Here is a 15655-nt window from a genome sequence, read left to right as displayed (position 1 = left end):
AAGAAATTTTTAAAAATCCCACTTACAATTGCATCAAAAAAATAAAATATTTAGGAATTAATTTAACCAAGGAGGTAAAAGATCTGTACACTGAAAACTCTAAGACTTTGATGAAAGAAACTGAAGAAGACACAAATAAATGGAAAGATCCTGTATTCATGGATTAGAAGAATTAGCATTGTTAAAATGTCCATACTACCCAGAGTGACCTACAAATTCATTGCAACCCCTGTCAAAATTCCAATGGCATTTTTCACAGAAATGGAAAAAAAAATCCTGAAATCCATATGGAACCACAGAAGATCCCAAATAGTCAAAGCGATCTTGAGAAAGAAGAACAAAGCTAGAGGCATCATACTTCCTAATTTCAAACTATATTACAAAGCTAAAGTAATCAACCAGTAATGGGACTAGCACAAAAACAGACACAAAGACCATGGAACAGAATAGAGAGCCCAGAAATAAACCCACGCATAAACGGTCAACTAACATTTGACAAGGGCACCAAGAATACTCAATGGGGGAAGGATAGTCTCTTCAATAAATGGTGTTGGGAAAACTGGAGTATGGCCTTAAAGGCCAGGGAGGGGCTCCGTCTCAAGCTCACCAAACCCATCTACTCACTCATACTTTGAATTCCTTAGCCTGAGCCACAGTCTGATATTCCAGAATGAAAGAGTAGGCTTTATATTTATTATGTCTCTCAAAGGGTCAACACAGAGGTCCTTCATTCTCCCGCTGAGGAGCATGACAGACAAGTACACCTCTGCCAGCAAACATGGTTTGATGAGTTGGGGAAGGAAAGAGAAGACGGAGCTGCTAAAACTGCAGCAAACATCCCAAATTGATATCTTTTCACCTGTTGCCCCAGAGCAAGCACAGTAAGGGCTCTGTCACTACTGGTAGAACTGGGCGGAATTGTATTGGGTTGGCTCGCAATAGGATAATTACATGTCCTAGAGTTCCTGGGACAGCCCTGGCTTATGTCTGTTGTCCTAGCACAATTATTCACAGCATCCCCTTTCACTCTCACAATTGTCCCAGGGTGGATAATGCATTATGTGCTCAGAAGCTCTAGGGTCCATTGGCCATAGCAGCAGGGCAGTCCCAGGGAACGTTAAGGGTGGTATCCGGATGAATTTCAGCCCCTCTCCACCTAGACTCTGCCTAGGGGGCAATGAGGCAGCCAGAACAACAGATGAGTAATCAGCCAGGCAGAGGAAAGATTCTCCTCACTATTTGCCACCAGGTCCCCAGTACAGCCACAGGGGATACTTATGGCTTTGTCTTTCAATCATTCCCACACCTTCTGGGAAAGCTCCCTGAGTGTGCTTAGGAAACCCCACTCCCCTCACTATTAAGCCAGGGGGCCTCAGGGACAAACGGGGGACCCAGGCTGGTCAATCACAGCATTTCAAATCCTTGGTCACAGGGGTGGGTTCAGGGAGAGACATGTGACCTAAGCCTGGCCATTTAGAGTTCAACCCTGGATTGCCCATGTCAGAAAACCTGTCTCTGCTACAGGATACCTGACAACCTTGAAAATCAATTCCAGGATATTTCGGAAACTGGTTGAACTGCTGAGAAGTTAAGGGAAAGCCTGGTGTCCTTGGCAACTATCTTTCCACTATGAGAGGAAAGCCTACCTAAGAATGGAACTGACACAGAGGAAAGGCAGAACAGATAGAGCACTGAAGAGAAAAAGCTAAATCCTAAGGACAGTGTTTATTATTATTATTTTTGGCCACTGCTACGTGGCTTGCAGGCAAGTTCCCCGACCAGGGATTGAACCCACACCCTCGGCAGTGAAAGCGTGGAATCCTAACCACTGGGACCACCAGGGAATTCCCCTAGGGACACTGTTTAAATACCTGTATCCAATGAGGCCCAAAGCTAGTATTTCCCTAAATTTTTAAGTTAGGGGTGTTAAACTACTAATTTCCTTTTTTTAAATTGAGTTGAAGTTGGATTTCTATCCCTTGAAAAATAACGAGAACATATTTGCATAACTGAAGGCAGATCTCATGTCCCCCAGGGACAGTCCTCCTCATATGCCATGGGTCCAGATCTCTACTCCTTTGGGGGTCTCGCAGAATACATTCCCACCCTACAATTATAAGCATTACCGTAACAGCCAGAAGGTATTAAGCATTTACTATAGCCAGGCAACGTGCTAAGCTCTTTACAGGCGTCATCTCATTGAATCCTCACAACAACTCTCTGGGATGGGTAGTATTATTATCTCCATTTTACAGATGAGAAAACTGAGGCTTTGAAGAGTAAATAACTTCTTAGGGTGATGTAGATATTAAGTGATAGGTCTGCACTCATATCTTGATCTAATTGAATTCATCTCTATTCACTACTACATAACACTGCTTTTATGGCCTGGGACACTGGGTCTTCCATTATATATAGGAACTTGGGTAATAACTCTACACCATATTGCATTTGTACGGATGGCTATACAACACCAATACAATATCTGTGAGAAAACGCATTTCTGTTGTGTTAAGCCACTGAATTTGCAGTAGTTTGCTTCAGCAGCCACAGGAAACTAATGCAACTGCTGAGTCGTTTTGGATCTTAATTCCCTAAACCAATGAATAAATTATATCTCCCAACCTTAAGCTCCCAGCAATGTAAAAGATATCATGCCTTGATCTGGATCATGCCCTCTACATATATACTCATGTAACTGCTAAAATGTAGATCAGACACAGGACCATCTATTACATTGTCGGAATGGGACTCTGGTTTCAAAATAGGAATTACCAGACAAAAGGGGCTTCTTGGTTTAGTAAAGAAGTTTGGGAAATACTGGATTGAAAACATTTGTAAAAGCTTCTCTACTACAGGACTTCTCAGAGCCTTTAATATGCTGATGGACATTGTGAATCTCCAAGGAGGGATGTGATCTTCAGTGTTCACCAAGCTTATTTGATTACAATCATCCCGCCCCTGGGAAAGCACCTATAAGGACAAGTGTTACAAAGACCACAGTTAGGAGAAAAATATATCTGGCCCAACCAACTCACTGTACTGGTAACATAAGTTCAGAGCAGTTGCTCTGCCACAATCCCACTGCTGGTGTGGGCACATTCAGGTTATAACCCAGGCCTCCTAACATTTTGTCTGGTGTTCCTTCTACTGAACATGTTGAACATGTAAAAAAGGAAGCACTGAATGTCATCTTTAAACTGAAGGGAGGAGGTTCTCTAAAGACAACTTCATTGAAAGGAAACATTTTCTGCAGTGAGTTAACAGCTTATAGAATGCAGCAATGAGATATGAGGAAAGGTGGATTTTTCCTAGCTTTTGTTATTGGCATTGACCCTGAAGGTCCTTAGTCCTCCCCCAGAAGCTTAAGGGGCTTAGATCAAGGGCAGATTTTGAAATTGAATGTATTCAGATTAAGCAAAACCTTCAGTGAGAGGATTTACTCCCCACAAGCTGTTGCCAAGTTGGGGCTGTCCGGGCCAGGCCCATTTTCCTGAGCTGCAATCGACTGGTTCCCTGGTTGCTGGCAGCATCCAGGCAGCCAGTTTCCTGGGACATTAAACATTCAGAGCTTCATCAGCCTCCTGGATCCTTCTCTATTTCTCCAGTATTTTTAGACAGGTTTTGGGTAGGCTGCAAATTTTCTAACAATTATCCAAGGAGATGATCCTGGGGAAAGTAGCCAGAGATTCAGAGTCTAGAAAAATGCTCCTGTCTTATCAGTTAGCATCTGACAAATCACAATGAGATTGTCCCTGGCAAGGAAGATATTTTGCCATGATAATCATCTAGAAGACAAAAGGCAGCTGGGAGCCCAGGATTTTAAGTAGTTGTTTATTTGGGGACTTTTCTTTTAATGCCATATTCCCCTGGTTTGCTGGATGCTCCTTTTATTCCTCAAGTCTGAAACATTACCACCCATTTTGAGAGTCCTGAATGTGGCAGACATAATTGTTGCCGAGTGGATTTTCTACTTCCGGGGATGTAACATTATCCACCTTCTATTTCAAACGTGCTCTGCCTTTAAGACCGAACTTCTCTAAGCATTTAGAAGGCCCCAAGTTTTTCTCTTTTGTGTCTATAATTTTAAAATATCTTCTACTGCTTTTTTTCCTTATAAAAAGAATACACATTTGTTTTAGAAATGTTGGAAGTATGAAAAAAGCATAAGAAAAGAAAAGAAAAATCTTCTGTGTTCTCACCACTGAGAATATAAAGGTTATTAACATTTTGGGCTCTAAGTCCTTTTAGAGTCATTTTAAAATACCTTAACAGGATGCTGGTGGAGCGTAAAGTTTGAGGTTAGTCCCTCTAATCCCCACAGGATGGAAGGCAGCCTCTGTGGTTCAGCCCTGCGTCAAGCACAGAGAACCAATCACCTATCACTTACTGAGCTACCATTTCAAGAAAATCATAGTTTGTCAGACTGGATGGGGTCTGAGAACCCCACTGAATAGGTAAGAAAACTGAGCACGAGAGAGTAACTAACTTCCCCATAATGCCTGGCATCTCAGAGGTAGAGCAGGGACCAAGAAAATCTTCTGATTCTCATTTTAGTGTTTTCTTTCCTCACTATACCAGCTGTGTCACTAGAGAAAGAATTATAAAATTCAATCTGAGTAAGAACATTTAGCTATGCCAAAACTCAAAGCATGAGGAATTTTTATGTACTAATGATTTGGCATTGTGGAGAGAGAAATAACCTCCACATAAATAGTAATTTCCAAAGTACTAAAGGTCAGCTTTTTAAGCACAAAGACTTGCATCTTAATATCAATATTAGCCAATTCCAGTGGAAATTATTCTACATATGCCTTTTTAAAGGCAGGTGCATTCACATTCATGACAGCAATATATGGGAAAATGAATGCCTGCACGTGGGCAAGATTGAAACATGACTCTGGGGCTATACATAAAGATGACAGTTACTGAGTTCCTTTTTCTATAAAGTTAAGTGCCTCATAAACACTGGCTATAGGCCTCAGATTAAAAAAAAAAAAGACAGGCGCATTTAACAACACAATCTTTTCTTGATGACTCAAAGTCATGATTATGAGCATCAGTTTTTATTCTATGCCATGACACAGTGAGACCTTCTGGGATTGGTAAACTGTAAAACCCTGAATGGCTCCAGACCGCTAAGCTTTCATAGTGCTATGTTTGCTTTATATGGATTTTCTGTCTCCCCTTCACAATCAAGCTGTCAGCCATTATTTCTTGCTGCTTCCAGTATGTCCGAGATCCTCTCCTCATTTGTTCCCCATCTGCTATGCTGCTTCTAATCTTTTATGGCTGGAGAAGCGGATATCCATGTGTGTTAGAAGTATTTGTAACATACGAGTAATTAGGCTCTGAGTGAGTATGGAGGGGGCTCTCTTAGTCATAAAGTTAGTGAGCAGACTTAGGGACACATACTTTTATTGCTCAGAAGCCTTCTTAAGTTCGTTTTCTCATAAGACTGGCAAATAAATAACACCCAGATAAATGATACAGTACAGTACTTAAAAAATAAATATAAACAGGATGAAGAATTCAGAAATCTTTTGCTGATTTTACGCACATCATTCTTTCCTTGGGAAGAGATCCAAATCTCCTAGCAACATAGTGCGTCCTGAGTTCTTATTTCCGTCATTTCTTTTAAATTTCTAAAATTTACTTTGCAACATAAATTTGGTCTTTTCTAATGCTAATGGAAACACAGCCAGCCGTGGCATCTCTCATGGGGGCCTGGCAAGTACAGAGGACAGACTTCACTATGGGGGCTGTTTCCCAACCCCTCCCCGCCACTGCCTGACTCCCCTCCACCCCCAGCTGCTATCTTCCTCTCAAGTACAAAAGTTGCCAACGTTTTCACTTCTTCACTTGTTACTTGCGTATTTTTGAAAAGATTAAAACGGTTTTCCCTTAATTCAAACTTTAAAATTCCTTTAAATGATCAATAAGACTGATTTTCCTACTGTCTCCCAGTGTTTTCTCCCAGATTTAAAATTTCTAAAAATTTTATTGCCAAGAATAAACAAATAACTGAGATGGACTAGTAGGAAACTAATGCCCCAGCTCACATGATGCTGAAATCATTTTGAAAGCTACCATTAGAAATGGTGCTGCGGGAATGGCACAGGCTGTATAAGCCAAGCTGTTTGCAAAATTATGCCAAGAGGAGGAATGACTCAATGCAAGCACCTGCTGCGGAGTGATTATCAAATTATCCACAGAGTAACTATGATCCTGCAAGTTGACTTTCCTTCCCCTCCGGCCCCCCCATTCCATGGTCGTTTGTATTTACCAGTAAACACCCACAAACCCACTGCACTCTGCTAAACCAAAAGGCCAAATGAAACGACTCACACTGGAATTAATGAGGGGCTGTAATAAGAACAGCCCAGCCACATCTGAAGGAGACGTTAACCATTTGCAAAGGCCTTCCACACACCGGATCTCACAGCTTGGAATAACTGCCCACTAAGGTGGTTTCCAGGGAAAGGTGCCACCGACGGGTTTTCCCAAAGAAAGTGCAAAACTTTAAAATAAAAACCGAAGTTAAGATATACCCTAACCATCCCTTCTACTTCATCCTGCCCCGCCTCCACCACCACTTTTCTTTCCAGCTGTCAGTTTTTAAAGTGTATGTTTTAATTTTCCATGGTTGACCACAACCAAAGTTTTTTGAAAGGAGCATGGGATTCTATTCTTCTCTAAAATCTATATGCAGCCATGGATTACCACAGCTGGCCCTGGTAACATGTGCAAAGTCTAACTTACTATCTGAGGCTATTTCTAAGGCTATTGTGAGTGACATTAGGCCTGTTTCTGGCAAGAAATCCTCTAGTTGTAATGTATACCATCTTAAATGGTCTTTTTGTGATCAGGGTCTCTCTCTTACACAAATGCAGGGCGTATTTTCCCCGATGGGTGTCCCAAGGAGAGCTTGGGAAGAAATCATCATTATCAAGGCAGTTCACACAGACACACAGACTTGCTTGTTACCGTATTTAAAGAAGTGGCCACAAAGAAATAGTCATTGCATTTACAATGGGAGAAACCTAGTATGCATTTCCAAGGAATCACATTTTGGGGAGAATTACAGAATAATTACACATATGCTTAGATCACTAGCATTCAATGAAGCGGACAGTATTTTGAGGATTTAAGATGTTGGCGTTTTGGTCGTCTCTAAGAAACCGGGATAATTCAGACATTCAAATGCAAAACCACACCATTTGGAGAGTGTAATGCGGTCTGTTCTGGTCACTGTTACAAATTCGGAAAGGATTCCCTGGCTGCAGACATTAGAGGCACTTAATACTTAAATCTGTTTCCAAATGTAAAGCATAGAACAAAAGTGCTGGGCATTAATGAAACGTATCCTAACACTGGTGTGCTGACACATTTCATTAAAGTGTCACTTTGGGAGAGTAAAAAATAATGACAACAGCTTTGCTGTGTGCAACTTGATAAGGTCCTCAGAAGAAATATCATTAACTAATAACACATTAAACATCCATTTTAACACTATCAGGGTTTTCAGATCAGGCTGGAATTAATTTCATGCCTAGGATGTTGTCTATAACCAATTACTATAAAAGAATCTCTTTTGTAGGTCTAAATACTGATTGTTTATTCCTGTTAGTTGTATTCAAACTGCCAGGAAATGAAGTATTCTTGGAAGTTACTGCAATGATCTTAAGAGAAAGATCTTAAAACATCAAATATCTTGTTTACTTGTAAATTAGTTATTTCCTGAAGGGATGTATTGTAAGCACTTTTGAAAATACACACCTTTATCATTTTTGTTGGGTCACTGGCAAAATACTTTTCTACTGCACTGTAAAAGTTAAAGTGGTCTTCTAAGCTCAAAAGGGTTTTTCCTTTTTTAATTAAAACAAATTGGATAAAAATAAGAATTCAACAAATGTAGACCAAAACCTCAGCAGTTAATGAATTTGAAAAGATTTCCAATCTAATGTTCCAATTTAAAGCTAAGTAGTTTTCTATTTAGGAAAATTTTCCATGTGTAAATACATGCAATTTGTATTTCCAGTAAATTTTCAAAACGTCTTCTTTGAAGATCTTGTGTTCAAAATATCAGAATAGCGAGAACTCTGCAACTCTGGTAGCCACCTGGAACTCTTACCAGGCAGATTTAGATAGGCTGTTTTCCAACATTTATAGATTTGTTTGATTTTATGCATAAGAGTCATTCTATAAAACCTAGGGAGGCAAGAAATTCTCCCAAGCTGGGCCTATGCAGCCAAGAATCGAGTTACAAAGTAACACAAAACAAAAGAGATGAAATAGAGAAATTAGTCTAGAGCAAAACAAGAGAAGTGTGCGAGAAACTTGGAGCTGGCAATCTCGTAATGTGAAAGGTTAATCACAAGATTTAAAATCTAATCTTGCTCTCAAAGGCAGCTCATGTAATTGCATACATTGTAAAGGGACATGAGAACAGTGGGAACAGAAATAAAAAACTTAAACAAGTGAGCTTGATATAAACTGTAAATTTAATATGGAGAAAAGTAAAAACTTAGCAAAAACAGGCACAGACCTCAGGAAGGGGTCAGCTGGGGAACTAAGACAATAGAAATGGCTACAAATAACTACTTCTAAAGAAAAGACAACCTTTAATTTTGGATAGATACGTATTCTAATGGGATACTCCCTAAAGACCCTTTAGATTAAATTCCATTCATCTATGTTGCCTAGCAAATATTTATACAGGGTCTATCATGTGCTGATATTGTGGGAATACAAAGATAAATCAGACACAAGAAGAAGAGAGTCATAGCTCCCTAGAGTACCAAGCAGAAAGTATTAAGTGAGAGTTGAGAGGTGGAAGAAATTACTCCAAAAAAGGGCTGGCATTTAAATTCTGCCAGGAGGAACGGGCAGGACTCGGCCCTATGCAGGTGGGGGTGGGAGGGCACAAGCAGAGACAGGAAAGCCTGGAGTATGTGCAGAAGTCAGAGACAACTTCAGGTTGACTGGCAGTGCAGTGGGAGCAGCGTGGGCATCATGGGATCTGGAGCAATCTGACTGATTTCTATGGGAAGTGGGAAAACATTGGAGCTTCTGGATTCCAAGAACGGTCTGATGTAAGGGTATTGGAGAAGGTTAATCTGTGTGGGGCAGCCTAGGAGAGGAAGAAGGAAACATAATCTCAGCAGAATATATTTCAGGACAGCAAAAATGTAGAGATTTGTGTTCTTGGGCCAGAGTACTGAATGCATATTTATGAGTTATGTGTCTCTAAATTTCAAGACTGTCAATTCTTGCTAATTTGGAAAAGCAATGAGAGGTGTCACTGAGGAACATGTAATTTTTCAAGGAACCGTGGAAGACCCAGTGGGTGTTAGACCAACTTCCCCAGTTTTTCCAGAGAGATCTCTGGTGTGTGTTGAATGCCAGGGACTGAATGGATAAAAAAAAAAAAAAAAAAACACGCCAAGGGTGTATGTAGTTGCCTATCACAGCAGGAATATGGATACACCTCAGGCCCAAGCATGACATACAACTACCTCATGAGCAGCCCCTGTGTCCAGGAATGGGCTAACCAGGATAAAAATTGTTTCTGCATCAACATCAGGAAGGGGAAGCAGACACACACATTTAGAGGCCCTTGGCAATAAGTGCATCGTGTTAGGGCTTGGGCCATCATTTACTGAAGAGGATAATGTACCGGTGAGTAGAACATTTTGCAGGTTTGTTTTCATAGGGACATTTCTTTACCTGTCATATTTGTATAGCATTTTATATTTTTCAAGATCCTTTTAAATAGATTATTTTATTTCCCCCAATAACCCCATTATTCTCATTTTACAGAAAGAGTTACAAAGCCCCATCAGGCTGTGCGGCTGTGCTTCAGATCTCACAGCCTCTTGGTAGAGGGGTAAGCACCCAGAACCCAGCTCTCTGGATTTCTCCTCCACTTCTTCACCTGGCCTCTTCCTACTTATCATCAGCAAATATTTATCAAGCATCTCTTCTGTAGAAGGCATACTTCTAAGTGTGAGGAAAGCCTCAAGATTTCCTGTAAGTGTTAACACAAAAATCCTAGAAGGGTTTTTGGTGCTGAATAAAAACCTAGCTCATCTTCCCTGCATAGCGCCCTCTGGTGGCAGTAAGATATAAGTTATGAGGTGGGAAGTCCTGAGTTTTTAGGATTCAAGATGACTTGAGTTTTTTTAAAAAAAATATATTTATTTATTTTTGGCTGCGTTTGGTCTTCGTTGCTGCGCGCGGGTTTTCTCTGGTTGTGGCGAGCGGGGGCTACTCTTCGTTGCGGTGCGTGGGCTTCTCATTGCGGTGGCTTCTCTGGCTGCGGAGCACGGGCTCTAGGCCCGGGCTCACAGCCACGACTGTGGCTCGCGGGCTCTAGAGCGCAGGCTCAGTAGTTGTGGCACATGGGCTTAGTTGCTCTGCGGCATGTGGAATCTTCCCAGACCAGGGATTGAACCCATGTCCCCTGCCTTGGCAGGCAGATTCTTAACCACTGCGCCACCAGGAAAGTCCCTCAAAAGTCTTTACAGAATAAATCTGATCTTCCAGAAAATTAACTGCCCAACAAAAGTCAGCATGCTTTAATGGGAGATCAGAAAATCCAGACTCTCAAAGATTTAGAACCTACAATGTTACTAGCCTATGAAAAGTCAGGAAAATATGACCTGTGGAAAAATAAATCATTAGAATAGACCAAAAATAAGAGAAATAAAGTTTTAAAAAAAGACTTGAAAAACTTATTATAAATATGTTCACAGATTTATAAAAACAAATACAATGAGGAGACAGATGGAAACTATAAAAATGAAATAAAGGGAACCTCTAGATCTTAAAAATACAATTTCTAAAATGAAAAATTCACTGGATGGACTTAACAGAAGATTAGATATTGCAGAAGAAAATACTAGTGAATTTAGCATGGCATCATAAGTTATCTAAACTAAAGCAACAGAGAAAATAGGCTTAGAAATATAACAGTGCCTCAATGAACTGTGGAAAAACATCAAGTGGTAATTGGGTTCCCAGAAAGGAAAGGAGTGTTTGGAGAGGATAAAATCTGATGAATTATGGCCGGAAATTTTCCAGATTTAATGAAAAACGTCAATCTACAGATCCATAAATCACAATGAATTCCAAGAAGAATAAACATAAAAACACACATCAAGGCACATCTTAATTAAATTGCTGAAAACCAATCATAAAGGGACTATCTTAAAAGCAGTCGGAAAGGAAAGAAAAGACAACACATATAGTAGAATGAAGATAAGGATTATCACTGATTTCTCAAGCCAAACAATAATGGAATGGCATTTTTTCAATGCTGAAAGAAAAAATGACTTTGTATTATTAATATCACATATAAAGGCATCAAAAAATATGAAATACCTAGTGATAAGTTTAACAAAATATGGTTAGGAACAGTATAGTAAAAACAAACAAAAAAATAGTACTGGTAGAAATTAAAGAAGACCCAAATGTTCATGGATTGGAAGATTCAATATTACTAAAATGTCTATTTTCCATAAATTGATCTATATAATTCAAAGCAATCTAAATGAAAACCCTTAAGATGAATCTGTGATTTCTAATTCTTCACTTTCACTGATGGATTCTTCATGATCTGTAACGTTTGCCCAAAGAGAGGCTGGTGTACTTTCCGCTTGGAGGCATCCTGTGCCTTTCTCAGTTTGTCAGGCTGGTTTTGTGATATTGCAGTCACCATGGGAAATACCTCAGGGTGAAGAGTTTGCTGGTTTGGAACCTTGTGCCTTAAAAGTACAGGGAGAGGATCATCAAAGAGATCACTGTCTTCCTCCTGAGTCTAGATGGATTGTTCTAGCTCTCTTCAATTTTCCAAGTGGTTTATACTTTGGCTCCATACTTTGGGGACGACCAGCATGAAGGCTTGAAGATTTCTTTAACTTTATCCATAGTTGTGCCTTCTGGAATTGCATTTGAGCTGCATGTGAGCAGCTCTTTGCAGGAAACCGCCCTCAGCAGGAAGCCCCTTTGCCGGTCACTTTAGCAAAGCTACACTGTAACTAACGTTTTTCTTCTTCTTTTTTTTTTTATAGTGCACCTTGTCTCTGCCACACTATACAACTAAAAACATTGTAAACCATGCATGGGGCAGCATCTGAGGACTCTGAAAAGGAAATCATAGCAGGCTGATTGGAAAAAGAAGAAGAGGAAGAAGAAGGAGAAAGAAAGGAAGAAAGGAAGGAAGGAAGGAAGGAAGGAAGGAAGGAAGGAAGGAAAAGAGAAAGAAAGAAAGAGAGGGAGGGAGGGAGAAGGAAGGGCAGGCAAGAGAGAGAAAGAAAGAGAGAGAGAGGGAGGGAGGAAGAAGGAAGGGTGGGTGAGAGAGAGAAGGAGGGAGGGAGGGAGAGAGAGAGAAAGAGAAAGAAAGAATGAAAGAAAGAAAAAAAGAAAGAAAGAAAGGAAAGGAAAGAAAAAGAATAAAACTCAAAGCAAGACCAATTCAGCAGTGAATTATTGGGATTTTTTTTTCCACCAGTATCTCCAGCCTGGACCCAGAGGCATGCAAAAATCCAGAATTAGGCACTGGTGCAGACAGTAGGAGCTCCAAGAGATCTCTCATTTTAATCTAAGAAATGAGAAAGGGTGCACCTAGGGGTCCAAGAAGAGAAAATTGTAACTAACTTTTTTTTTTTTTTTTTTTTTGCGGTATGTGGGCCTCTCACTGTTGTGGCCTCTCCCGTGGCAGAGCACAGGCTCCGGACGCACAGGCTCAGCGGCCATGGCTCACGGGCCCAGCCGCTCCGCGGCATGTGGGATCTTCCCGGACCGGGGCACGAACCCGTGTCCCCTGCATCGGCAGGCGGACTCTCACCCACTGCGCCACCAGGGAAGCCCTGTAACTAACTTTTAAACCAGGCACCCCCAAGATCTGCTCATCTCCGGCCCAAATACACCTTTCAAATCTTTTGATCACACAATACCTTGCCTAACCTGTTGGTTCTTTCCTTAGATCAAAAAAGTTGAGATGAAGAATAAGTAATTAACTGAAGACCAGGTCTTTTTCCTAGTAGCTTCCCCTTCAGTAATCTCACAAACCATGTGAACAAGATAGCATCTAAAGAAAGATCACAAGGTGTCGACAAGCCTGCACACAGTGGGAGATGGCTACGAGTTTGATCCCCCATCTCAACGATTAACTGAGATTACTTCCCCTTTAAAAATTTTCATGGCTGAGCAAAATCTTTGGAGTTGGTTTTTTGGGGGGACATGAGTTCACCTTTTCCCCAGATTGCTGGCATTCTGATTAAAAGCAATTTTCCTTTCTACCAACAACTGCCTCTCGGGTACTGACTTTCGAGTGGTGAGCAACCGGACCTGAGTTCGGTAACATTCACAGGACAGATGTGGTTCAACATATCTTTAATCTCACTGTAGGAGGAGTTAAAAAAAAAAAAAAAAAAGTGAGCTCTGTACAAACTCTCTCCAATCCTCACAATGACATTGTTTTTTCTGGTTCTTTCTCCAGACCACATAGTGGATGGCTTCATGCCGACTGTGTGAAGTGGAATTCTATTTTTGGAACTAATTCTGCAGGGTAACTTATTCCACTGAAAATATTCTTCTGCTTTTGGATGCTGACATGTGTGGATCTGAGTGCTGCCGTCTGTTATGAGATGATGAAGAATGTCAGGTATGTTTCTAAATGTCTCGTTTATCCACAAGAACCTGGACTCCTAACTCCTCACTAAGGCTGATTAATACTCCTACCCGTAAGCTGCTTTGAGTTCAGCCACACATCATGGTACAGACTCTGAACGATCCAGCTTCAAACCAGCTCGGATATTCCACTCAGACACTCCACCCGACTAGGAATTTAATAATCTTCTGGACTGCAGAAAGTAGTATATAAGTACACACTCAAAGATGTCTTGCAGTCTGCCCCCAGAATGCAAGCTTCTAGCAGCTTCTCCTTTTGCGAGTCTGAAGTCTCTCATGTACAAGACAGTTCTGTTATTGCCCTAAAATAAAAACGTAATTGATCCTGGGCAATGACCAGCTGGTAAGAGAGTCACAACAATCTCTCCCTTCTCTCTTGATCCTTCATTGACTAAAGATATCTGGGTAGGAGTTTCAATTTCAGTTGATATAATGCGTTTCTCCCAAAATCTTTAGTTAGCAACAACTAGTGGACAACTCTTTAGTAACAGCGAACAGTATAAGTAAACCTTCAAGCTGGTGGAAATCCTGGTCCTGCCATCTACTGGCTGTGTGACCTTGGGAAACTAATTTAACCTCTCTGATTCTTCGGGTTTCCTCATCCGTACTCCAACCTTCTTTTCAAAGTAGGGCCTCTTAATCCTTTCATGTGATCCTTATGGCAGCGGGACAGGAAGAAGGTGTGGGCCCTCAGGTTCTCCCTGTCCAAGAAGTCAATGGAGATTGTTGGATACTCGCCATTTGCCCCTTGAAGGAGCTCACACCACCAGCCAACCACAGTGAACTGGCCACCCAGCCGGGTGTGGAAGCCCAAGCCACCACTGACTGCACCACCACATCTGGGAACCTGCCCAAAGATTTCTTAAACATGATAGAAAAGCACTAGCAATAAGAGAAAAGTATTGACTAATTGAATTTTATCAAAATTAAAAACTTTGATTTTCAAGAAACACTGTTAAGAGAAAGGTCAAAAATACTCACAATACATACACCTCACAAAAGACTTATTTCCAGAATAAATACAAAGAACACTTGCAACTCAGTAAGAAGACAGCAACCCATTTTTAAAATTGCCAGGCTTCCCTGGTGGTGCAGTGGTTAAGAATCCGCCTGCCAATGCAGGGGACACGGGTTCAAGCCATGGTCCAGGAAGATCCCACATGCCGCAGAGCAACTAAGCCCGTGTGCCACAACTACTGAGCCTGCGCTCTAGAGCCCGCGAGCCACGACTACTCAAGCCCGCAGGCTAGAGCCCATGCTCCACAGCCAGAGAAGCCACTGCAATGAGAATCCTGCGCACCGCAACAAAGAGTAGCCCCCGCTCGCCACAACTAGAGGAAGCTTGCACACAGCAATGAAGACCCAACACAGACAAAAATAAAAATAAAATAAATTTAAAATTGCCAAAATATTTGACTGTCATTTCACAAAAGGATATATTCTTGAGAGAATACCTGTGAGGGAATTTGAGGTGATAAAAATGTTCTATGCCTTGACTAGCAGGGTGTTACATATATTTGTCAAAACGCCATAAACTGCACATTTTAAATAGGTGTATTTTACCTAAATTATAACTCAAAGTTTTTTTTAATAAAAGGGAAAGGGAAGGAAAAGAAGGTTGAAGTTATAGAACATTATGCATGGGTAGATATCTATTTCTGAATTTAAATATATGATATCAAGTGAAAAATTAAAGTTATTGAATACTACCATTGAGCCCACGTATTTTTCTAAAACGTAGTCTCTCTCCCCTCCCCCACCCAAATATATATATTTGCTTATATATACCCACACAGAATGGATACAGAGAAAAAGCATGTCAAAAGTTACTTTGTAGAGCATCAGAGGAAAGGGGGACGGCCCTTTTATTTTCATTTTATGCCTGCCTACACTTCTCAAATTTTCAATTAGTCCATATTAGTTTTAAAATAAAATAAAATTTTAAAACTTTAATGCCCTC

General features: G+C 40.8%; 1 pseudogene across 1 annotated transcript; it reads right to left on the bottom strand.

Annotated features, from left to right (window-relative positions):
- Positions 1–11564: 11564 nt before the first annotated feature.
- LOC309826123 (protein artemis-like) lies at positions 11565–14565 on the bottom strand (annotated as a pseudogene). Its single transcript has 3 exons — positions 14304–14565; positions 13354–14223; positions 11565–11959 (listed from the first exon to the last, which is right to left on the bottom strand). The product of its transcript is annotated as a protein artemis-like (transcript).
- Between the last annotated feature and the right edge of the window lie 1090 nt (positions 14566–15655).

The sequence above is a fragment of the Grampus griseus genome, assembly GCF_964374135.1.
Source record: "Grampus griseus genome assembly, chromosome: 8".
Lineage (NCBI taxonomy): Eukaryota > Metazoa > Chordata > Mammalia > Artiodactyla > Delphinidae > Grampus > Grampus griseus.
Note: the sequence above shows the minus strand (reverse complement) of the source record. Positions and strands in the feature narration are given on the sequence as shown.